Raw genomic sequence first — 24211 nt, forward strand, 5'->3', positions numbered from 1 at the left:
ACACGCTGTGCCTGTCTCTGTCTGTCTGTCTCTCACTCCAAAGACTTCCTATTACCTATAGAGTCAAATGTAAACTTCTCTGTTTGGCACTTAAAATTCTTCATAACCTAGGTCCATCTAGCCTTCTTAAATATTATTCAGTTGTTATTCAGTCATATCTGACTCTTTATGACCCCATTTGAGTTTTTCTTGGCAAAGTTATTTGGAGTGATTTGCCATTTCCTTTTCAAAGTCATTGTACAGATGAGGAAACTAAGGCAAACAGAGTTAAAGGACTTGCTCAGGGCCATACAGTTAGGATATTTCTGAAGCCACATTTTAAACCCAGAAAGATAATGTTCTATCCACTATACCACCTGGCTGGGGAAGCTCTGAAGTGTGCCAATTAGATCCTGCACATATATCTGGATTTTAAAACCTCCTATCAATTGTATTCAGTTATTTCAGCCATGTTCAACTCTTCATGACCTTAGTTGGAAGTCTTCTTGGCAAACATAGTGGAGTGTTTTGCCCCTTCCTTTTCCACCTTGTTTTACAGATGAGGAAACTGAGGCAAACAGGATTAAGTGACTTTCCCAGGGTCACACAACTAGTAAGTGTCTGAGGTCAGATCTGAATTCAGGAAGAGGAGTTTTCCTGACTCCAGGCCTAGCATTCTATTCCACTGTGCCAACTAACTGCCCTCTTAAATATTATTACCCTCAATGTACCCTAAAATCCAACAATAATAAACTGTTTACTATTTGTCATAGGATACTGAATCTCTCTCTCATCACTGGTTTTTGTATTGACTATCCTAACTGCCAGGAATGTCTTATATCCTCACAGATACCTTTTAGAATTCCTACATTCCCTTCAAGATTTAGTTCAAATGCCATCCTGTACAACAAGCCCTTCTTGGTCTTACCTTCCCCTAGAGGATGGTACCTTTCCATATAAAGCTGCTTTCCACTATGTATGACTTTGATATATATCTTTTTATGTACATGCTATCTCCCCGATTAGAATCTATGCTCTAAGGACAGAGAATTTTTTTTTAATTTTTTTTTTATTTTTTGGCATTCTCAGCATTTAGTGCTTATGAAGTCAATTCAACAAGCAGTCATTAAGCACTTACTTCATGCTAGGAACCATGCTAAGTGCTAGGAATACAAATTCTGTCAATTTTGCTATAATATGACATATAAATTCTCAAAAAGCACCTACACTATGCAAAATTGCATAAGAAAAACACACAGGCTTATAGGGAGAATGGACTTAGATGCACAACACTCAAAACTTTTTCAGTGATGTAATAAATAAATAGGAACCTAACAAAAAATAGCAACACAATTTTGTACTTATTAATGGTTTAAAAATCCATAAATACAATAATTTTAACATCAAAAGTCTCAACATACTACTCAGTCTGCACTCAGATTACCAGAGCATCCACCCATGCTCTTCCCTTGACAAAATCTCCTAAAAATTGGACTGGCCAAAATCTCAAGGCCTGGGCGCAGGAGGCCATGGGGGTGGAAAGGGTGGGGAGGACCAGCCTTTCTCCACCCATAGCTCTGACGGCATCACAACGAATATAATGAATAGATCACTTTATCTCAACAAAAACCTAAAGTTGGCTTGTGGAAGAGACAATCAGAAGGGCTACAGTTTATGTGTTATTGTAAAGGAATAGAATTTTCAGCTTTTTCACTGTTTCTTGAGGAAGAAATCATGGAGAAGCAAAAAGTTATGCTCAAAATGTTCCCTAATACATCAATCACATTGAAATAAATTCAAGTTTTCAGAACAAGAATTATAATAGAACTGACTATATAAACAAAAAGATACTCCCTGCCTTCAAAAATTCTGATAATATAACCTGGAGAAGAATGAAGTCAAGTTTGGTCTGGGCATCCTTAAAATGGTTGTTTTAAAAGGAGTCAGCCAAATGGAGGGAAAAGCTGAAGAATTAGGGTTTGTTTCCGGTGTGTGAAGTTCAAAAATGGAGTGAGCTTCAAGGGTGACGAGTTTTCTGATGCATTGTAAAAAAATTTGGAAAAGTCAAGAGTGCAGCCTAGAGAGAAATGAAATGTTTTGGTGAGAAATGAAAACTGTCACATAGTAATTGCTTAATAAATGTATATTGATTGATAGATTGATTAACAATGAATGCAAAGGCATTAAATAAAATTCTGGAAAATAGCAGAAAAAAAGCTCAGGTAATACATTATGAACAAATCATAATCAAATTATACATTATAATCAAATCAAATTCAAGAATGCAACATTAGGAAAAGTATTAACATAATAAATTTTCTTAATAACAAACTTAATTAAAATCAAATACATGAGTTATTTCAACAGCTATATTAAAGGGTTTTTGTTAAAATATAATGCCCTTTTATGCTGAAAACATTGAAAGTAAAATAATTTTTTTCTGTATCTAATTTTTTTAAAATAACTATTCAAAACCAAGAGCTAGCATAGATTTTTCTACTAAGAACAGAAGAAAAGCAGGGCTTCTCCTCACAATCATATTCTGACTAGACCAGATACAGCAATGAGACCAAAAAAATTAATTTGGTAATAAACAATTTGAAAAAAAAAAAGGAAGTTAAATATCTCTACCACTTATGACATATGATTTACTTAAGTCCAAGAAATTTATTTTAAAAAGCAACCAACTTTGGTGAAATATCCAGAATAATATGTCATAAATGTAAAAACTTTACTAGCATTTCTATATCTCATTAACAGTCACCATCAAAACAAAGGGCAGCTAGATGGCACAGCAGATAGGCACTGAGCTGGGAATTAGGAAGACTTATCTTCCTGAGTTCAAATACTGTCCCCACATACTTCCTACTGTTCAGTCTTGGGGAGGCCATTTAATCCTGGCTGAACTGGAGAAAGAAATGGCAGACAAATTGTCAAGAAAATCACAACTGGGGTCACAAAGAGTTGGACACAGCTGAAAAATGACTGAACAACAAACACAACAAAAACCTAGAAGAAAGTGATAGAAAAATAATGCATAAAGAATAAAATAACAAAAAAATGTACAAATACATTTATTGACTTATCAAAGCACATACAAGGTCTTTATAAAGCTTTCCAAAAAAGACAATTCAATGAAAGAAACATGAACAAGCTTCTCATACACCTACCATGAAAAATAACAAAGAGATACATAGAAGGAAAGAATAGCTAAAACTGCAAAAGAAAATGAAAATCAATTGTTAGAAAATGAACAAAGTGTAAAAGGCCTGAAGCAACTAAATAGGTGAAAATACTAAAAGCAATGAATGGAAATGGAGAGAGGAAACATTCAAGATAACCTTAAAAAATAAATACCATGTTTAAAGAAAACAAATAAGAATTAACTTCACAAGAAAGTCACAAAAAATAAATGAGAGATCTTGGAAAAATAAAAATATTCACAAAAGGAACTCAAGGAAGAATTAAAAGAATTTAAAAATAAATTAAAACAAAATAGTAGAAGAAAATGGCAGCTATAGAGATTATTATAGAAAACCTCCAACAAAAAAAAATCTGCAGACACAACCAGTATCAGACAGTTCAGCAGGAAAAAAGAATTTCACAGCTGGAAATACAGACTAATTTTTTTTAATTTCTGAATTATTTCAAAAAAGTAGAAAACACACTGATTCAACTGACAGATTTTAAAAATTTTAAGTTATTGACATCAATGGAACATGCATTTTAAAATAAGGATTTGAACACTATATTCCAAGTTGTCAAAATAGTTTCTGAATTATTTTTAATAGGGTTCAAAGTGAAAATAGAATATATAGGACCCTGATGATGAAGAAGTTAACATACCAAAATTTAACATAACTCCATTCACTAAATCACTGCAGATTGACTGCTAGACTTGAGTTTGACTTCTGCCTTGAATATATTTACCAAATATGTGACCATGGTCAATTCATTAAACTTTTCTTAATCTCAATTTCCTCATCTGTAAAATAGGAATAATTGTAGGATCTACTTCCCTGGATTATTGCAAGAATTTCATGAGAAATATTTGTAACCTTAAAACATTTTGTTATTTAGTTAGTTATTATTATGGTAGTTCAATAAGAATGACTTAATGATTAGGTTTATATAATATCAATGGGCATCTTTAACAAAGGTAAATAAAAAGAAATTCACTCACTAATATAGATCAAATATGGGCAGCTATTTACTTTCTCCACAACAACATAAATGCTTAAAAGACAAAAGGTTCACAAGAACATATTGACAAAGATTTAAACATGAAGCAATAATTTATAGATCGATAATATTCTAAAAGATTGATATTTAAAACATCAAAACATGAAATATTTTGCAAGACTGCTAAAAACACATTTCATCTTCACTTCATCTCTACACAGCTTCCTCAAGGTTCTCAAAAGCCAGGAAAGGTGCTGAGCTCCTCTTCCTGTCAGTGAACAGCTTTTCCTCCAGGAAATCCTGTAGTGGCTACTGCAGTCATCTCCCATAAGGCAGCTAGCACTGACTGAGGGACCCAAGGGCTTCCAATCTTTTCAGATCTTAAGGTTGCCTTCAAGATTGCACACTTTCATATTAGGATTCCTGTTTGGTCAAGTACACTCAGAAACAAATAAAATTAAAAAAAAAAAAACATTAAAGACACCCAGCTCAAGTTTAATTAGCAACATCTATTCAAAGCCATTATAAGAGTTGGGGATAAGGAAGGCTCTGTCCATCCCTTGCAGGAAGTTCTAAAGAGAAAGAACATTACTTGGGGGTTAGAGGTGAAGGGGAAAGGGTCAGGGTTTGCTCAAACCACCTCAAAAACAGCTCAATAGATCTGATTATTAAAACTTTCAGGGTGAGTGTTTATATCTTAAAAATCAGCAAACACTCAAATCAGGGATTGATTTATTGTTTTATGATTACCTAGATTTAAGTGATGGAGAAAATGTTAATATCAATTCAAATTAAAATGTCATGCATACTATTTTTTTTAAAGAGAACTTAACAGTTCAACATTTACAGGGACATCTCTGTTTACATGTTATACTTTCTAAAAGGTGGGGAAAAGCCTGAGTCACTTCTTTTAAAATCTAAGTAAGTCACTCTTCCTGCCTCAGTGGTCAGTCCTCTTGGAGGAAGCATCCCTCCCCCTGCTGCTGTCATGGTGAGATCAAAAGATTGCTGTGTCATCTCCAAACATCAAGTCTTTCAACACTGAGCCGTCCATCTGAAAGGGCCAGGGTAAATGTGTCAGCAGAAGAGGCCGGGCTCCAAGAACAGCACATGTCACACTGGAAAAGGCCCAGCTCCAGGCAAAGACCATGAAGGGATAGGCCTGTACTGTGGTCAAAGCCCATGTGCAGAGTCCCCAATTGCCCATTAGGAGAAACAACAAGTATGGGAACTTGGCTGCAATGTTGAGCACATGAAATGAAGTAATGTGAAATCAATCTCATTATATATGTAGACACAGAATATACTCCCCTTCTCTCTCTCTCTCTCTCCCTCCCTCTCTCTCTCTCTCTCTCTCTCTCTCTCTCTCTCTCTCTGTCTCTCTGTCTGTCTCTCTCTCTCTCTGTCTCTCTCTGTCTCTCTCTCTCTCTCTCTCTCTCTCTCTCTCTCTGTCTCTCTCTGTCTCTCTCTCTGTCTCTCTCTGTCTCTGTCTCTCTCTGTCTCTCTCTCTCTGTCTCTCTCTGTCTCTCTCTCTCTCTGTCTCTCTCTGTCTCTCTCTCTCTCTCTCTCTGTCTCTCTCTCTCTTTCTTTCTCTCTCTCTCTCTCTCTTTCTCTCTCTCTCTCTCTCTCTCTCTCACACACACACACACACACACACACACACACACACACACAGAGCCAAATGTTGCAGAACTGCATTTGGAATGGGAAAAGGATAGAGGGCAAACATATTGTTTTTGTTTGTGGCCTGTTAATTTAGTTAATTCTACTTTGTTAAAGATTAGAAGTTTTTATGTAAAATTTTATTCCTTATTATGTATTTATATTTGCTTTTGTTGACAGTTATGGTTTATAATTTAATTTTAATAACATATTATTTTAATAATAAAAACAAAGATAATTATAAAATAAGGTTTGAAGAAATAAAGAAATAATTAAATGATTAGAGAGAGATACATTGTACATAGCTAGGCTGAGGCAATATCATAAAAATGATGATATAACTTAAATTAATCTATATATTTAATGTAATACCAATTAAAATACCAATGGGATACTTCACAGAATTAGTAACTAATAACAGAATTTATATGGAAGGATAAATGTTCAAGATATCAGTGGAACTTATGAAAAAACAAAAGGAAATAAGGGGTACTTGCACAACAGAATTTTCTATTATCTTATAAAATAGTATTTATAAAAACTGTCTGGTACTAGATAAAAGATAGAAAATAGATTAGATGATGCAGAACAAAAATCAAAGGCATAAAATAGCTAATATTCGATAAATTTAAGCATACAAAACAATGGGGAAGGAATTTATTGTTTAATTAAAAAAAAGTTGAGAAAATTGGATGAGTGTGGTTTAAAAAAATAAAATAGATCCATTTCTCAAATGTATATAAGAGTAAATTACAAATAAGCTTTTGAACTGGATTTTTTAAACATAAAAATATTAAAAGATAATAAAAGTAATCTCTATTACAATTGTGGAAAAGAAAAAAACCTTTTACATAATTAACAAATAAAAGAAATTATAGTAAATAAAATAGATATGTTTGCTTACATAAAAAATAAAGAACTTTTGCATAGCAAAAAAGTGCATCTAAATTAAAAAAGGCAGAAACAGATTGGAAAAAATCTTCATAAATAGTTGCAGTATAACTCAACAATGAATTAATAAACATTTATTAAACACATACTATGTAGCAGGCACTGTATCAATAATAAGAAGATAAAAAATGAAATAATCCCTACTTTCAAGAAACATACATTCTATTAGGGGACAAAAACCACTAGATAAAAGAATAATAGCCCAAATTCATAAGGAATTGGTACATATTTTTAAGAATAAAATCAGTTCCCCAGTAGATGGATGATTACAGTATATAAGCAAACAATTTTTGAAGGAAGAAACATAAATCATCAGTAGCTGCATGAAAATCTTCCAAATCTTTAACAATTTGTTGTTGTTTAGTCATTTTCAACCATGTTTGACTCTTTGTGACCCTAGTCGGAGTTTTCTTGGCAAAGATATTATCACTTCTTTCTCCAGCTCACTTTATAAATGAGGAAACTAGGCAAACAGGATTAGGTGACTTGACCAGAACCACACAGTTTGCAAATGTTTGAGACTGGATTTGAACTCAGGTTATCCTTACTCCAGGGATAACAATTTACCAACTAGGTCACCTCACTGACTATCTTTAACAATTAATAAAGTGCACCTCAAAACAACTCTGAAACACTACTTTGATCTTTTTATTGTCTTTTTATTGGAAAAGATCATTTTTTTTAAGCATTGGCAGGGCTATGTGTCATGCTTTCAATTGCTCTATTTAAAAAAAAATCTGTGAAATGGAATGATTTGAGTGGGAGAAAGAGAATAATAAGAATCTTATAAAAATTTGTAGGGGAAATAATTAAGAAATGACAATGATAAAAAGAAAACAGCGTAAGTTAAAAAATAATTTTAAAGAAAAGTTACATAACATGAGATACAAAATTGTTTAAAAAACAACAACAACAACAACAACAACAATCCTGTAACCCAGTATTCCCTTTCCTGGAATTCCAAAAGAATATAAAGGATCATGGATAATATCATTATAACACAAGATGACCAAAATTACATCAGTCAGCTCAGATGCCTACTTTCTCATCTCTATAAAATATTTATGAGAATAGCCAAAACATGAGAAATGGATAGAAAGCTTTTTCCAAATATGTTGGATCACATCCGCACAGTTACACAAGGGCCTGAGAAGTATCAATAATACTTCGTTTTAATTGTTTACTGAAAAACATTTGACTCAGTAGAGCAAAACAATACTGTAAAAAAGGCTCTCTTCCAACAAGATCACCCCCATGCTTATGGTCAGAATACATGCAATTCCTTGACAGATATAACTTACAAAGATAATTTTGTTAAGTGATCTTCTTCAGATGCAATAACAATGAGCTATAATACATCAGCAGTAGCAGCAGGAGGGGGAGGAAGAAGAGAAGGAGTAATAGAATGCTCACCAAACTCATTTTGGAAAATGGAGGGATGAAGTCCAGAAGCTAATAGCAGAGAGAAATTCTGAAATCGTAGGACCAAGTATTTTAACATGTGCTCAGTGTGGGAATATAGATAGGAAAGCAAGGCTTTCCCTAATCTCAAGGAGTTCACATTATAAGAGGTAGAGACAATACAGGAGGTTTTAGCTACAAATCAATTGTTAAAGTACATTAATAGCTGCTTAGTCTGCAGCCACAACACTGATGCTGATATTGCAGATGATAAATCTACTTTAGTATCATTCCCATTAATAAAACCATACCTATTTCTGGAAAGAAGCCTCTGACGATTTTGGACAAGGTTTGTGTTCTAGCAAAATGATGTGGTAATTGTAAGGAGAACAAACTAGCTAGAGAAAATGATCAGCAGGAGAGGCTGACCAATGAAAGAGCTCAAATTAGGGTTTTGGTGACATGAACAGCATGGAGAGCTGTCATCTCAGTATTATCAAGAATTGGAATATAAATGGTTATTGTGAATGATGAAGAGGAAAGAATCAAGGATTTCTCCTTTAATGTGAACCCTGGAGAGGTGAACAGGGATAGGAAAGTTTGGAGGAATGGTGAACATAAAGTAAATAGAAAATAATCAGTTGTATCTTAGACACATTGAATTTGAGATGTTGATAGGACATTAAGGTGCAAGTGTCAACAATCAGATAAAAGACCCCTTTTCCCAGCCCATGGCTTCTCTGCTTTCTCCCCATCCATCATCCCCACCATTCTCACTTCCATTCCTGCCTCCTTCCCTCTCCATCCTCTCTTTCCTTCAGGGACTAGCTGCACCTACAGCAATCTTAATCCAAGGACACCTTGCCCTGACCACTTCAACCCTGAAGGGGGCAGCAGGACACCTGAGCAAGTCTAGGCTCAGGCCCTGGGAGTTGGGAGTCGAGGTAGGTAAGGGCTGGCTATCTTGGCAGAGTAGCCCAGACTAACCTGGAACCCGAAGCTGCTCCTGATGTAGGGTTAAAAGCAAGGGAAGTGGAGTCAGAGACTTAGGTTGTATAATCCTGGAAAGTCTTTTCCCTCCTCTGGCTTTTGGCTCTCCCATCTGCAAATTGCTATTAATAGGCTTCAATCTACATTACAGAAATGAAAATACTTTGTAAAAATCAGAAGATGACTAATGTATGATTACCTGTGTAACCTCTCTGGGCCTCATTTCCTTATCTTTAAAATGATGTTGGACCAGATAATCCCTAAGGTCTCTCACCTCTAAATCTTATGAACCTATTTTTGGAAAAACTAAAATGTAGGAATAATGGCATGAGGGCAAAAGAATGCTGATAAATGTGGAACAACCAGCTGGGGGGAGGGGAAAGGGAGGGAGGAGAAAATGTCCCAAATGACATACTTTTAAATTTGATCTAACATTTTCTTCATCACTTTCTTAAATCTAGAAAATCAACAAAAGAATAAACCAAGTCCTCATTTTTTTAATTTTTAAAAATATGTTATTTTCCAAGTACATATAAAAATAGTTTTCAACATTTTTTGTAAGGCTTTGTGTTCCAAATTTTTCTCCTTCCTTCCCTCACTTCCCCCTTCCTCAGAACAGTAAGTAATCTGATACAGGTTAAATACGTGCAGTCCTTTTAAACATAATTCCATGTTTTCATTTATATAAAAAAAATCAGACCATAAGAGAAAAATTTCAACAAAGAAAAGGCAAAAAAAAACAAACAAAAAAGTGAAAATACTGTGCTTCAATTCACATTCAGTCTCCATAGTTCTTTCTCTTGATGTGGATGGCATTTTCCATTCCAGGTCTATTGGAATTGTCTTGATTGCTGAGAAGAGCCAAATCCATCACAGTTGTGTACAATGTTCTCTTGTTTCTGTTCACTTCACTCAGCATCAGTTCATGTAAATCTCTCCAGGCCTTTCTGAAATCAGCCTGCTCATCATTTCTTATAGAACAATAATATTTGTTACATTCATGTACCATAACTTATTCGACAATTCTGGGATTCCCCAATTGATGGGCATCCACTCTGTTTCCAGTTCCTTGCCCTACAAAAAGGGCTGCCACAAACATTTTTGCACATGCGAATTCTTTCCCCTCTTTTATGATCTCTTTGAGATAGACCCATAAACGCAAGTTCTGATTTCTAGCATTTGCCAATTTCAGAGGTGTAAATGCTCCGACTGAGACATTTAATAATTGGATGGTAACTTTAAGCTGGCTCCAGGCCACCCCTGACTGGGCTTAATTAAGAAACAAACTTTTCCTTTGCTTTTGTAGAACTTACCCTGATCCCATGTCAGTCTTTACACACACACACACACACACACACACAAACACACACACATACACACCCCTCCACCAAGCTGTGTGACCAAAAGGAATTTGCTTAACTTCTCTGAGACTGATTTTTCATCTGTAAAGAGGAGGTGGCCCTATTTAACTACCTCTTAGGAAGCTGTGAGGCTTTAATTCTTGCTTGCTCAGCCATCTGAGAGCCTCCTGGGCAGGACTTTGTTCTGGCTCAATGCCTCATGATTAAGTGAAACAACTGTTAAATGATTAATGGCCCTACTCTATATTTATATAGCTTCTTTCATCTGAGGATCTCCAAAAATTTCCTCACCATCTCAGCTATATTCCTGCCCCATTCTTCACCTCATCCAGCACCCAGGGCTCTCTAAAGTCCAATAGGAGTTGATGATAACTAGAGTTATTACCCAGTGATCTTGCCTTGGGCCCATTTCTCAGATGGGAAAACTGGGTTAAGACCCAGTCTTAACTTACTGTCACTGCTACAGGAGCAAATCACTGATCACCTCCTAGTTTAAATTATTTATTCCCTCTCTCCCATCATAATAACAACAACACAACTACTACTATTAATAATAATATTAATACTTATTTCTATAATTCTTTAAGATTTGCAATGCAACTTCCTTACCACAACCTTATGAAGCAAATAGCACAAGTATTATTGGGGTTATTTTTAAAATGAGGAAACTGAGTTTTAGTAAAGGAAAGTGACTTGTCTAAAATTCTATAGCAAAGAAGTATCAGAGATGACACTCAGTCTCAGGCCTTCTGACTGCTAGCCCAGGGCTCTTTTCACTCAGGACACTATAGGCCTCTCTGCAGATTCCTGGCAGCCCAGGATAGGAGACCAACAAAATAACAATCTTGCAAAAGTCTGAGGGCAGTGCTTCTCCTAAAAAGTCATTTTGCACTTAGATGAGCCTGCAAAGTCCCCATGCTCCTGGAGTCAGGGAAGGTGGGAAGGCCTGGAATTTCTGCCAGCCTGTGTAGGGCTACCATTCCCAAAGTCACTATCAACACCAAGTCACAATCTATTCTCCCTGTTCCTCTGCTCTTCACTTCCACTCCCCATCCTCTCTTGTTTCCTTTATCTAGAAAATAGAAAGGCAAAGTCTTCCACTATCAATTTCCTATAGGCCTTATGAAAAAAGTGCTTTATAAATCTGAAAATATGATAGAAATGAAAGAGACCACTATTACTACTGTCTTTGTCCTGGTTCTCTTCTGTTCTTTCTCTAAGTCTAAACTGTTTCATTTAATGATCTTCTCTCCCATGCTTTTAATTACTATCTATATAGATAATTCCAAGAGCCACTTGTCCAGCCCCATCCTCTTTCCCAACATCCAGTCTAGCATCTCCAATTGTCTATTAGGCATCTGAAGGCATATCAAGCTCATTATGCCTTAAACAGAATTCATGTCCTTCCCAAAAATCCTCCTCCCCCTCCTCCTTTATTACTATTGAGGCTACCACTATCCCCCCAGACACCTAGGTTCACAATCTAGATGTCATCCTCACCCCTCACTCTCTCTCATCATCCCCATCCCATCCACCATATCAATCATCCTGTTGGTTTTACCTTTATAACAGCTCTTCATACCCTTCCTTTTTTCCTTTGCCACATCCATTAACATGGTACAGGTTCTCACCTTCTCATACCTGGAGTAAGTGAGCTTGCAAGACCCTTCTAGCCCCTAGATCTACAAACCTATGACCATTACTACAATCATCAGCTTATCATCCTCCCCTACCCATGAAACCTTTATGGAAATTTTGCTTTGACTATGGGACTAGATCACCAGCCTCCCTCCCATAAAGCTAGAGTGAAAATTTTTTTTTTATTCAGTCACTTCGATCACTTCCAACTCTTTGAACTCCGTTTGGGGTTTTCTTGACATCTTCTTCTGCAGTTCATTTTACAGATGAGGAAACAGACAATCAGGATTAAATAACTTGTCTAGGTAGTTAAGTGTCTAAGGCCAGATTTAAACTCAGGGATGAGGAATCTTCCTGGTTCTAGACTCAAAGCTCTATCCACTGTACCACCTACCACCTAGCTGCCCTTATCATGTTTTAACACTTCAATATTTCTGAAGTATATTCCCATCTATGGCTTAATTTAATTTTTATAACATCCTTCAGAGGGAGGGAAAGGAGGAAATATTATCTCCATTTTATACATGGAGAAACTGAGGCCCAGGAAAAATTAATAACTTAATTAAAGTTATACAGAATTCTGGGACAGAGCTTTGTTATAAAATCTAGGTCATCAGGTTCTCAGCCCAAAGCTCTTTCCAAGTTGCCTCAGGGATCTCCTCCACATTGCTCCTAAGAAAAGGGGAAGGGAAGACATAAATCTCAAAGGAAGAAAAACTGGGAAGCAAGCCTAGTGAGTGATTCCCCAGTCTGCCTTGCCCTTCCCTTCCCCCCAACCCGTCTTGTCTCTGGCTCTGCCTCTGCTTTCTGGGAGTTCCAGCACCAGGGCTGAATGCCAAGTATCTCCAGACAAGGGTTTCTGAGTCAGCAGGGGCCAGACATATCCCCATGCTGGCAGATCCTGTGCCTCTTTCTTCAAAGGTCAGTTATCCTCTTCCCAAAGAATATAGCCCAAGTCAGAATATTTCCTCTGCTTCGGAGTCAAGAATGAATCAGTACCTGGTGAGGACAGTAGCCAAGTGTTACTCATCTGGAGATGCCCCATCCCTTCCATCTCTGGAACCTCCCCCAACCTTAACGGTCCCTGGGAATTAACACATTTTCTATCTCACTAATGAAGAATCACAGGAACATGGACCTCTAGAGTAAGAAGTGGCTTTAAAAGTCAGCAAGGCAGAATTAATTTTTAAAGTAGAATTAAATATAACAAATCAAAAGTTTTGAGCTCAGATCCCAACATCAGTGCTTGCTAATTGCATTACTTTGGGCAAATCAACCACTGTTTCTATGCAGATGACTCCCAGATCAATCTCGGTGCTCATCAAAACTCCCTTTTCATATTGCTAGCTACCCATTGGACATGTCCAACTTAATGTTCCATAGAAAACTCAAACTTGTTCCCAAAGCTAAACTCATCATTTCTCTCCCCTAACTCTCCTTCCTTTCTAACTTCTTTATTCCCATAGAGGGATCCATTATCTTTCTAGTCATCCTGATGCACAACATCAGAGGCCTCTTATCTTTCCATTATCTCTATATCCAATCAGTTACCTTGTCTTGTTGATTCTTCCTCCATAATCTATACTACATCCTTCTCTTTCTCTGCACTCACAAAACCACCACTCTAATTAAGATCCTCATCATTTCTTATCTATACCATTTATAGTAGCTTCATCATTGGGTCTCCTGCTTCCATCCTCTATCTTTTATTTGATTTTTGCTTCTGTATATTAAAGTACGTGGAATGTGCTTAACAAATGCCTATTACTGAATTGAATAAAATTATAGAATCAAAGAATTGATAGATACCTCAGAGGTCATTATACCAGACTACCTCTACAATCCCAGAATCTTCCTTACTGCATCCTTGATGAATAAATTATCACTTAATCTTTGCCTGAACTCTTCCCAAACCATGGACCTTACTACTAAGGCAGCCCAGTTTGGGTTTGTTCCAAGTTTGCTAGTTTATCTCAGTTCACCCAGGGATCTTAAGCAGACCCTATCACCTAACATGACCCATTAGTTCGAAGATGGACCCAGACAAAAGCTTGGACATGAGGAGCCAGAGAAGGAAGAGATCCTTGAGCAGCATCTTTCTCACCTGCGTCAGATCATACTCAGAAGAACCTGAAACAGAGATACATGCAACATGGATACTGGTGGCAAAGTACTCAAAGTCAGTTATCCCTTACCCCATAAAAACTACTAAATTCTGAATCTGAACTGAGTTAGTATATCATTAACTGGCTGTAAAATGAGGAACTTGGATTTCAAGAGTCCCTTACATCTCTGCAGTCTATGATTCCTAGATCTACCTTGTGTATTCCAAGTCCTTAACTATCTTCCAGCTCTGACATTCTGTGTTCTGAAATCACTTCTAGCTATGGCATTCTAGGCTCTAAGCTAAGTCACTTTCTACGTCTGAAATTCTGTGTTCTAAGGTCTCTGAGAGTTTTAATAGTGTATGAAGCTATGAATCTAACTTCATCTTTCCCCCTTTCAAGGCCTGAGGGAGCCACACCTGAACACTACAGTTTTCCCATCCATTAAATGGGTATAATCATAGCTGTGGCCCAGCTGGGTGGTGAAGGGTTTAATAAAGGTGTGGAAAGTGCTTTGATATTCCTGGATGAAAGGGATCCTAGAAGTTCAAAGGACTCTAAGCAAAGGACAACAGTGTTTCCAAGAAAACCAATCTTGCTGCTAAATGGGGATGAAAAAAAAAGACCTGTGAGAAAAGTCACATGGAGGAGGGAAACCGACAGGTATAATTAGCATCCATCTTGGAAAGGTCCCAACAACAACCTCTGGTCCTGAGGAAGGTAATAATCACCAAGCCCCTTCCCCTCTCAAGCTTCAGCCTTCCTATCTATAAAATGAGGTCACTGAACAAAGTTATCTCTCAGGTCCATTCCAGTTCTAAATCCTGTGACTCTCATCTAATAAGATCTCCCACTTTTATTGCCCTTCAAGGCTTCCTAAGCTCTTTTTTCACAAAAAGTCTTGTGATGTGGTAGTTCTGAGGCAAAGGCAAAGGCAAAGCTGGGATTTGAACTTAGCATTCTGGAGAGAGCTCAAGACTCCATGTAAGTTCAGTAACTTCAGCTCTTCTCCATTCCTCCATTAATGCCCCTGAGCTTTTCTGCAGAAAAGTCATCATAAATGAAACATAGATGAGGGATGTGAGGCACAGCCCCTTAGACTGGCTCTAAGACCTTCCCACCAGCATTGTTAGCCCTGACTTCAAGTGATTATGCTTCAACTCAAGTTAGTAAATATGTGTATATATACTATGTATATGGTACATATAGTATGTATATAGTAAATATGTAAATAGGCTTACTATACTTAGGGCTCAACTGGGATACAAAGACACCTTAGACTTTGTCTTCCATAAATTGTAAGGAAGGGCAGCACTTGCCCACAGCACAGATGACACTAATAAGAATGAAGCTTATGCAAATAAGATAGTACAACTCCAATCAATCCTTTTTTCTCCATCTCACACTGATGTACTCATATATTAGCTATCATCAGTTCTTAAGATTACACCATGTCCAAAAGGTGAACATTCTGTTCTCTGATTACAATCTCCAATCCTTCTATATCACTGACACTAGATTTGCTAAGGAAGAGAGAGAGAGAGAGAGAGAGAGAGAGAGAGAGAGAGAGAGAGAGAGAGAGAGAGAGGGAGGGAGGGAGTAGAGAGAGAGAGAGAGAGTGAGGGAAGGAAGGAGGGAAGGAGGGAGGAAGGAGGGAGGGAGAAGGAAGGAAGGAAGAAGGAAGGAAGGAAGGAAGAAGGAAGGAAGGAAGGAAGGAAGGAAGGAAGGAAGGAAGGAAGGAAGGAAGGAAGGAAGGAAGGAAGGAAGGAGGAAGGAAGGAGGAAGGAAGGGAAGAAGGAGGGAGGGAAGGAGGGAAGAAGAAGGAAGGAAAGAAGGAAGAGAGGGAGGGAGGAAGGAAGGAAAGAAGGAAGAGAGGGAGGGGGGAAGGAAGGAGGAAAGAAGGAAGGAGGGAGGAAGGGAGGGAGGAAGATAGGGAGGGAGGGAGGGAGGGAAGGAGGAGGAAGGAAGAAAAGAAGGAAGGAAGGAAGGAAGGAAGGAAGGAAGGAAGGAAGGAAGGAAGGAAGGAAGGAAGGAAGAAGGAAGAGAGGGAGGAAGGAAGGAAAGAAGGAAGAGAGGGAGGGAGGAAGGAAGGAAGAAAGAAGGAAGGGAGTGAGGAAGGAGGGAGAGAGGGAGGGAGAGAGGGAGGAAGGGAGGGAGGGAGGGAGGAAGGGAGGGAAGGAGGGAGGAAGGAAGAAAAGAAGGAAGGAAGGAAGGAAGGAAGGAAGGAAGGAAGGAAGGAAGGAAGGAAGGAAGGAAGGAAGGAAGGGAAGGAAGGAAGGGAGGGAAGGAAGGGAGGGAGGGAAGAAGGAAGGAAGGAAAGAAGGAAGAGAGGGAGGGAGGAAGAAGGAAAGAAGGAAGAGAGGGAGGGAGGAAGGAAGGAAGGAAAGAAGGAAGGAGGGAGGAAGGGAGGGAGGAAGAGAGGGAGGGAGGGAGGGAGGGAAGGAGGGAGGAAGGAAGAAAAGAAGGAAGGAAGGAAGGAAGGAAGGAAGGAAGGAAGGAAGGAAGGAAGGAAGGAAGGAAGGAAGGAAGGAAGGAAGGAAGGAAGGAAAGAAGGAAGAGAGGGAGGAAGGAAGGAAAGAAGGAAGAGAGGGAGGGAGGAAGGAAGGAAGGAAAGAAGGAAGGAGGGAGGAAGGGAGGGAGGAGGGAGGGAGAGAGGGAGGGAGAGAGGGAGGAAGGGAGGAGGGAGGGAGGAGGGGAGGGAAGGAGGAGGAAGGAAGAAAGAAGGAAGGAAGGAAGGAAGGAAGGAAGGAAGGAAGGAAGGAAGGAAGGAAGGAAGGAAGGAAGGAAGGAAGAAGGAAGGAAGGAAGGAGGAAGGAAGGAAGGAAGGAAGGAAAGAAGAAAGGAAGGAGGGAGGGAAGGAAGGAAGGAAGGAGGGGAAGGAAGGAAGGGAGGGAAGGAAGGAAGGAAGGGAGGGAGGAAGGAAGGGGGACGAGGGGAAGGAAGGGAGGAAGGGAGGGAGAAGGGAAGGAAAGAAGGAAGGGAGGGAGGGAGGGAGGAATGGAGGGAAAGAAGGAGGGAGGGAGGAAGGGACGGGAGGGAATGAAGGATACAGAGCAATCTTTAGTCTTTTCCTCATCTTGTTCCATCTCTTCTGGACATATTCTAATATGCTAAAATCCTTCCTAAAATGTAGCACCCGCTATGTCTCACACATAGGTTAACCAGGACAGTATACAGCAGGACTATTTTTCACATGGACACCCTATCCTTCTTTTTACAGCATAAGATGACATCAGCTTCTTAGACTGCTGGGCCAAACTGATGACTCCTGTCAAGATTGGAGTCCTCTAAGATTCTCAGATCTTCCTCACACAAAATATCACATGTAAAATCAGTTATCATTGGTATCTTACTGTTTGTCTTTTCAATGGGTAGGAGAGGGGCTTTAAAGAAAGAAAATTTAGAAGTAAAAAAATTTTAATGAATGTTTTAAATAAAAATGGGGCAGCTAGGTAATGCAGTGGATGCAACATCAGCCCTAGAGTTATGAGGACCCAAATTTAAATCTGACCTCAGACATTTAGTATCTGTGTGACCCTGGATAAGTCACTTAATACTGTTAGCCTCAGTTTCCTCATCTGTAAAATGATCTGGAGAAAAAAAATAACACAACTCTCCAGTATCTTTGCTAAAAAACAAACAAACAAACAAAAACACATGGGATCACAAAGAATCAGACATGACTAAAACTTTACACCAAAAATAAATTAAAATATATTAAATAAGGAAAAACATCTAGCCACATATTTTCTTCATCCTGTATTTGTAAAATTTATTTTTAAACCCATATATAGGCTCTTAAATTCATTTCTATTAAATTTTATTCATTAGTCAGTTCATCACTCATGTTTCAGTTATCCCTATCAGATTTTTGTGTAATGTTTAAGTCTGCCTTCTATGAGTTCCTTCAAGTCATTTATAACAATCTTAGATTTCCAAGGGCAAGAAAAGTTTTTTAGGATCTACCTACAAAAATGCTCTGGTCTCCTCAATACCTCCCCTTCCCTTTGAAATGTGATTCCATTGTACATGTTTAACTTATATTGGATTGCTTGTTGGCAGGGGCGGGGGCAAGGGGAGAGAGAAAAATTTGAAACACAAAGTTTTGCAAAGGTGATTGCTGAAAATTATCTTTGCATATATTTAGAAAAAATAAAAAGCTATTATAAAAAAAGAAATGTGATTCTATTCCCCTGTCCCAACTATTTTGTTGAAACTGCTCTAAAGTCTCCAATGAAGTCTCCTCACTGCCAAATCCAGAGGTTACTCCCCTTAGTCCTTGGCTTCTGCAGCTCCTGCTGCTCCCTTGACTTCAGACATCTAATTTGTCTTGTTTTCCTCCTGCCTCTAAAGTTTCTCCTCTGCTCCTAATTCTCTTCCTGATCCTAATGTAAGAATCACCCAAGTATCCATCTTTGTCTCTATTTTCTTCTTTCCATTGGCACTCTACACTATTCTCTCTTCATTGGCAATTTTCTCCATTCCCAAAATTTCAATTACTATTGTTTTGCTACACGGATGATTCCCAAAACTTTATCTTCAACCTCTTCTGACTTTGTCTCTTCCAATTGCCTTTAGAACAATGCTCAAATTCAATATTTTCAAAACCCAAATTAGTACCTCTCCCCCTAAATCTGCTCCTCCTGACTTCATTATTTTTATTCATATTCCCACTATTCACCCAGACTGCCATATTGAAAACACTGGAATTATCTTTAATGTTTCCCTCTCTACTTCTCATTTCTAACCAAATGCCAAGCCTTTATTAAATGGTTACTATGTGCTGAGAGGGCAGCTTGGTGGCACAATAGAGTGCCAGCCCCAGAACTAAGAAGATTCATTTCCCTGAATTCAAATCTGGCCTCAGAGACTTACTAGTTGTGTGACAATGGGCAAGGCACTTAACCCTGTTTACCTCAGTTTCCTCATCTATAAAATGAATGAGAGAAGGAAATGACAACCACTCCAGTATCTTTGCTAAGAAAACCCCAAGTGGGACACAAAGAGTGAGTCCAAATTGAAAATTTACTAAAATGGGCTGAGATTCTATTAGATTTTCAGGGTACAAAGACAAAAATGAAACAATTCATGACCTTAAGGAGCTTATAGTGAATTAGGGAAGACAGTATTGCCACATATAAGAGTCAGAGAGGAATGAGAGCAGTTGACTCGTTTGAGTACTCAAAAGAATAGGTTCAAATTCTACAATTATAGGGGCTGCCTCACAGAAATGGACTCAGTAACCATCAAACTCATGAGGCTTGCCTGTAAAGCTAAAAATGTCCTTCCAAGTACCATTGTTCAATCACTTGTACTCAAGAAGAAAAAAAAAAAACATGAAGAAAAAAAGGAAGCCCATCTGAGTCCTTGATTCAGCTACCACATGCAAGCAGTGAATTTCTGAGGCAGAGGACAAGGACCCTTTTATGAGAAACTTTTTTAAAAAGAACTATTTGCAATACGTGGTCTAGGGGCCAGAAGAAAAAGAGATAGAAGTTGTTTCTTTGAAGTCTATTGAGCATCACTTCCTGGTTTAGTGGTCAATCTTCTTTGATGTAATATTGGTACAAGGAACATTCTTCAGGAAGAAAGGACCAAAGGACCACCCAACTTCTCCCAAAGTGTCAAGTCTTTCAGTTCTGAGCACATATCTCACAAAATGGTCTAGACTTATCCCATGTGGTCCATAGATAGATACATAGATATACAGAGATAAATGATAGATATACCTAAAATATTCTTTCTCCCCCCCTCCCTGATAAATTACTGTGTATCCTTTACATAGTATCCTTATGTATCCTTAAATGCTACCCTCTCTCTGAAAGTGATACCCTTGGTCAATGATTACGTTCTCTACCATCCCTACTTCCCTTGAATCTCACATGGTCCTTTGTTTTATACCTAATGAAATTAGAACAAAACTTTGTGAATGTTATAGAATATTATTGTTCTGTAAGAAATGATCAGCAGGATGATTTCAGAGAGGCCTGGAGAGACTTACATCAACTGATGCTGAGTGAAACCAGCAGAACTGGGAGATCATTATACACTTCAACAACAATACTGTATGAGGATGTATTCTGATGGAAGTGGATATCTTCAACATAGAGAAGAGATAACTCAGTTCCAATTGATCAATGATGGACCCAGAGAAGGAACACTGGGAAATGAATGTGGACTACTTGCATTCTTATTTTTCTTCTCAGGTTTTTTTTACCTTCTGAATCCAATTTTTCTTGTGCAACAAGAGAACCGTTCAGTTCTGCACACATATATTGTATCTAGGATATACTATAACATATTTAACATGTATGAGACTGCCTGCCATCTAGGGGAGGGGGTGGAGGGAGGGAAGGGGAAAGTTGGAACAGAAGTGAGTGCAAGGGACAATGTTGAAAAATTATCCATGCATATGTTCTGTCAATAAAAAGCTATAATAATAACACAAAAGTTAAAAACATTATACATTTTAATTAACTGTGTTTGTCTTATTTCCAGACTAAATTGTGAACTCCATGAAGACATGAAGTTTTTAAAATTAACATATATTTTTAACATTCTTTTCTTTTTAAATTTTGAGTTTCAAATCTTCTCCACCTTCCTAGATCCTCTTCCCAGTCACTGAGAAGGAAGAAATAGGATATCAACTAAATATAGGAAATCATACAAAATATAATTTCATATTAGCCATATTGCAAAAAAATTGTGAGAAAATTATACTTCAATTTGCATCCAGAGCTCATAGTTCTTTCTCTAGAGGTAGATATCATTTTTCATCATGAATCCTTTGGAATTGTCTTGGATCACTGTATTGCTCAGAATAGACAGTCTTTCACAGCTGATCATCATTACAATTTATTGCTTTTCTTGCAGAGAATGATCTCTTATTTCTCACTTCACTTTGCTCAATTCATACAGATCTTGCCATGCTTTTCTGAAACCATCGCCTTTTCATTTTTAATGATATTTTATTTTTCCCCAGTTACATGTAAAAAAATTAATATTCAGGCTTTTTTTTTAAGTTTTGGGTTTCAATTCTATTCTTCCTCTCCTCCCCTACCTCCTCCTTGAGACAGTAAGCAATCAGATAAAGGTTACACATATGTAATCATATAAAACATATCTCCATATAGTTATTTTGTAGAAGACAACTTGAACCAAAAAAATGAAAGAAGAAAGTAAAATATAGAATGTTTTGGTCTATATTCAGACACCATCAGTTCTTTTTCTGAAGGCGGATAGCGTTTTTCATCATGAGTCTTTTGGGATTGTCTTGTATCATTGTATATTCCTGAGAATAGCTAAAATGTTCACAATTGTTCATTGTGCAACATTGATATTACTGTGCACAATCTCTCCTGGTTCCGATCACTTCATTTTGCATCAGTTCCTATAAGTGTTTTCAGGTTTTTCTGAAAGCATCCTACTCATCATTTTTCATAGCACAGTAACACTCCATGATAATTATGTGCCACAAATTGTTTTACCATTCCCCAATTGATAGGCATTCCCTTAACTTCCAATTTTTTGCCACCACAAAGAGAGTTATCAAAATATTTTTGTGCATATAGATTATTTTCCTTTTTCTTTGATCTCTTTAGGATATAGACTAGTAGTGGTATTGTTGGGTCAAAGGGTATACACATTTTTATAGACCTTTGGGCATAGTTCCAAATTGTTCTCCAGAATGAACCAGTTCACAACACAAACAACAATTGATTAGTATATCTATTTTCCCTCATCCCCTCCAACATTTCTTATGCTAAAGGAGTGATGGGGTACCTCAGAGATAATTTAATTTGCATTTCTCTAATCAATAGTGGTTTAGAGCATTTTATATGAATATAAATAGCTTTGATTTTTTTCTGAAAATTACCTATTCAAAGACTTTGAACATTTATTAATTGGGGAAGGCTTTTAATTTTATACATTTGACTCAATTCTCCATATATTTGAGAAATGTTACAAAATATTTTGATATAATTTCACTCTCTATGATACCTTTTAACAAAATGTAGTTCCTTGATTATCTCTTTTAATTAGGCCTGTTTTTGCTTTTACTTTATCTGAGATCATGATTGCTATGCCTGCCTTTTTTACTTCAAATGAAGTATATTAGATTCCGTTCCAATCCTTTATTTTAACTATGTGTGCCTTTCTCTTTCAAGTGTGTCCCTCATAAAGAACATATTGTTGGATTCTGGTTTTTAATCAATTCTGCTATCCACTTCAGTTTTACTGGTGAACTCATTCCATTCACATTCACAGTTAAGATTACTGTGTTTTTCCCTCTATCCCATTTTCTTCTGATTTTTCTCTGTGTCTCCCTTTTTATCCCTCTTTAAAAGTTTATTTTGTCTCTAACCACGACCTCCCTTAATCTATCCTCCCTTTTATCATCCTATCCTCTGTCCACTGCTAGCACCAGTCTTTCTCTTATCCCCTTATTCTTCTATTTTTCCTATTGGGTAACAGAGTTCTATACATAACTTAGTGTTATAAAGCCCCTTCCCCCTCAAACAAACTATAAAAGCTCTTCCTTGCAATACTCTTTTATGTGAGAAAATTTTCCCCATTCTACCTCTCCCTTTCCCCTTCTCCCAGTGCATCCTTCAGTTTTTAAAGATCATTTCAACATAACTGATTCACACCCATGCCTCTGTTTATGTATTTTATTTTAAATGCTCTAATAATGATAAAGTTCTTAAGAGTTACATGAATATCTTCTTCTATAGGTATGTAAACACTGTAATACTTTTGAGTCCCTTATGATTTCTCTTTCATATTTATGCCTCTCTTGAATCTTGCCCTTGAATGTCAAATTTTCTATTCAGTTCAGGTCTTTTCATCATGAATACTGAGAAGCCCTCTATTTCCTTAAATATCTATTTTCCTCCAGAAGGAATATACTCAGTTTTGCTGGATAAGTTATTCTTGGCTCTAATCCTAGGTTCTTGGCCTTGCAGAATATCATATTGTGAGCCCTCCATATTTTTAACATGGAAGCCACTAATAGCATGTGATCGTGGCTCCATGTTATTAGAATTGTTTCTTTTGGGCTGTTTGTGATATTTTCTTCTTGACCTCAGAGCTCTGGAATTTAGCTATGAGATTCCTGGGAGTTTTCATTTTGGCATCTCCTTCAGGTGATTCCTTGAATTTCTATTTTATTCTCTGCATCTAAGATACTAGGGTAATTTTCTTTTATAGTTTCTTGAAATATGATGTCTAGACTTTTTCTTGTTATTATTATTGTTATAGCTTTCAGGTAGTCCACAAGTTCTTTATCTCTTCGTGACATACTTTCCAGATCAGTTGTTTTTCTAATGAAATATTTCACATTTTCTTTTATTTTTTTCATTTTCTTGATTTTGCTTTGTCTCCTGATATCTCATGCCCAATTCTAATTTTTAAGTAATTGTTTATATCAATGAGCTTTTATATCTTCTTCCACTTGGCCAATTCTACTTTTAAAGTTCTTTTCTTCAGTGAATTCTGGGGGTCTTTTTAAGGTCTTATTTTCTACAGTATTTTGGGCTTCTTTTATCAAACTGTTAAATCTCTTTTCATCATTTTCTTCCATAATTTTCATTTCATTTCCCAGTTTTCCTCTATCACTCATCTCTTGATCTCTTCATGTTGGGCTTATGCCCAATTATTAGTTTTTCTATAAGATTTTATTTATAGCTATTTTTGCATTGACTTCTACATTTGCATCTTGGTCTTCTCTGTGATGTAGTACCTTTTTATGATCAAGTCAAGTTTTTTTATTGTTGTTGCTTGCTCATTTTTTCCAGCCTATTTCTTGACTTGGAATTTTAGGTTAAAGTTAGGCTCTGCTCACTTTGGGGTGGGGATGGACTATCCCAAAGTTCAGATTTTTTCAAGCTTCTATTTTATGAATTAGTTCCTGAATTCTGCAAAATGGTATGATCCAAGAAG

Source organism: Sminthopsis crassicaudata, chromosome 2 (genome assembly GCF_048593235.1).
Source record: "Sminthopsis crassicaudata isolate SCR6 chromosome 2, ASM4859323v1, whole genome shotgun sequence".
Classification (NCBI taxonomy): Eukaryota; Metazoa; Chordata; class Mammalia; order Dasyuromorphia; family Dasyuridae; genus Sminthopsis; species Sminthopsis crassicaudata.